Raw genomic sequence first — 2,937 nt, 5'->3', positions numbered from 1 at the left:
TATTCTTTTGTTACAGAAACTACAGGGAGGTTATTTCAGTCGTTTACCGCCAGAGCGTCGGCCACTCAGCGGCCCCTTCATGCAACAGGTCCCTGCAAATTGCGTTACAGGAAGTCCGTAACAGAATAAACCGCTTGTTTTGTAATGTTTCCACTTTTCACAATTACAGTTACAATTACAATTGAAGTTACAAGTAAATGAAGATGAAATTTTAACATTTAAGTCTGAGTACTCGCTTTAGCACACGCTTTACTGTCATTGTAACGATGTTTATAAAATTTAAATAATGAAAGCAAATAATTGAAAATCAATATTAGTACAGAATATCGAACTCTAATTACAAGATTATATCTCTGCAGACATAGGCGCCGATTTCTGCCGATATTTGGGGGGGGGCAGAGCTAAGTAAAGCATAAATACAGATTTCTTTTTGATTGCGGATGGGAAGTCGGGCAGTTTTCTCAATATCCAGGACTTAGGAATAAACACACTTGAGTTAACCTCAAATAGTTACAATTAACTAGCTCTGAAAACACAAACATCGAACTTTTATTAGCTGACAAAAAATCACTGTAATTTGATAATATAATTACACAACATGATACTTTTGATTGAGAATTTATCACATTCTCTTTATAATACGTATTCCCACAATCCTTTATTGGAGTTTAATATCTTCACACAACTCACACACAAACCATATAAAACGCAAAAAGAAGCTAACAATAAGCTTCAAAATGGCTATGGATAAAGCTGGGATAATGAAATCTATAAGAATTTTATTGGAAGTAAAAAGCAGACTAAATTGCAAGCGATGAAGTGACATTAGATATTCAAACCAATATGAATGAAATGTATACATATTACATAGGGGGATTATTCTGATTTAGGGTAAAACATCTTATGTTACCTGCTAATGTTGCATTTGTTAGATTTTGCATCTGAAAGAGTGGGCAAACTACTTTATCTCCCTACTTTTCATCCAGAAATATTGATCGTCTTTCAAGAGTTACGCATCTTACTCATCTTGCTCAACAACAAATTATAAGCTTCATAATTATGGTTTTAAAATTATGTACAGGGTGGGAAATAACCTTTTGCTAGGGGTCCACAGTAAAAAGTAACAACAATTAAGAAATTATGGTAATACCAAATGTTTACTACGACAATTGTGGTTACAAAAACAAAATTAGAAGTTATTATGTCCGCCGTTTGCTTCTCTCACAGCACGAAGACGATCAGGGTAGGAACTCAGAAGATTCGCAAACAAATTCCATTCCATGTCACGGAGGACTTGTTCCAGATATGCAAGGAGTGTTGCCCGGGAATAGCGGTCCGTTCCACTACCATCAAGGACTCAACTGCGTTCTTCAGAATAGCCCCAAAGTGATCCCCTGCATTCAGGTCCGGTGACGTACCCGGCCATTCAGAACTGCTGAAGAAGTCAATGCCACTTCAAGGCAAATGCTACCCAATGCTACTCGCTGCTCCTCACTGTCACACAATAGATTCGCCATCTTGGAATTTATTCATGAAACATAGAAAAAAGCATACTTTAACACACCATGCTTCAAATGACTCCATGTTAAAACAGTTTTCCTGCAGACCCCTAGCAAAAGGTCATTTCCCACCCTGTATGTGTAGTCTATTAGTAGCATGCAGTATTAATTTGACTTTATCCATTGTCCAGTGCCTTTAGCTATACTTATTCAAATAATGTTGACAGTTATACATTTGGCCCATTATTAGGGGGCCCAAACGAAAACTGGAGGGGACCAAGCCCCTCCGCCCCCCCTCCCCGGTTTCGGCGCCTCTGTCTGCAGACAATATAAATGTACATAAACAAACGAGTCCTGCAAGATGAAGGTTGCATTTTTCTTTTATTTTCTTTCCAGGAAAATCGCGTACATTGTCTATAAGAACCGGTGAGAAGTTCCCGGTTTCATTTCTCGATTGGAATCCAAAGTTGGCTCTTTCAGACACATTGACATTTTGCCGACTACTGTTGAAAGCGCGAACAGTGCTAAAGGAATTTTAGAGAGGGGGAGGGGCATATCCCAAAATGTGAAAAAGGGAATCCGAAATGCTGTTGGGGTATTAAATGTGACAGCCAACGGTATGGTAGTTTCGCTGCTGGAGACAGACGCACTGTACGATTGTAGAGTCCCACCGACCTCCGTTGCTGAGTGGTTAGCACATGCGGTGTTCTTTGATCCTGCCATCACTCATCCTTATCGTCGCGATTACCAAAAGTAGCAAAAAAGCTACGCCAAAAACAAATCAAATATCGTGGCCTAGACGAAGAGGTGAAGCAAGCACATTGCTCACGTGGCATCACGGCACTGAGATATCCTTCGACGCTGCTGTTATTCAAGCATGGAAACGGTAAAAAAAAATCAACTCGCCGATAGACTTCCCCTCTCGCCGCGACAGTCAGTAACACAGTTGCTTACAGACAAAGGCTGTCACTGCGTACAGCTTGTTGCTTATTAATTACATTATGTTCTTAGAAGAACTCGAATAGTACTGTATTCCGCAAAATTTACAATATTTTCAGATTTACTTTAATTTCCTTATACCGGCACCATTGAACAGCCATGGTAATTCTGTGTATGGAAAATAACATATTTATAAATTAAATGATACGAATTAGTAATGATTCTTATGATGAAGAGCATGTCTGAATGTTTTTTTTTAAAAAAAAACAATTTTCGCATCTCGACTGCAGTTCGAAAAAAGTGGGGACAGAGATTAGAAATAATGCACTGTCCCTATTAAATCGGGACGTCTGATATAGTGGGACGGACCACAGTCAAGAGAACTTGCGAACTGTGTGTCCTGTGCATCGTACTCGCGTGGAGGGGAGGGGCAGAGTGGAGCATACTTCCTTATGGTCCGAGTTGAACGGTTGGAATGGAAAATGCGCGGAGACTTTTG

Source organism: Lepisma saccharinum, chromosome 13 (assembly GCF_977018435.1).
Source record: "Lepisma saccharinum chromosome 13, izLepSacc3.1, whole genome shotgun sequence".
NCBI classification, from domain to species: Eukaryota; Metazoa; Arthropoda; class Insecta; order Zygentoma; family Lepismatidae; genus Lepisma; species Lepisma saccharinum.
This window is presented reverse-complemented; position numbering follows the sequence as displayed.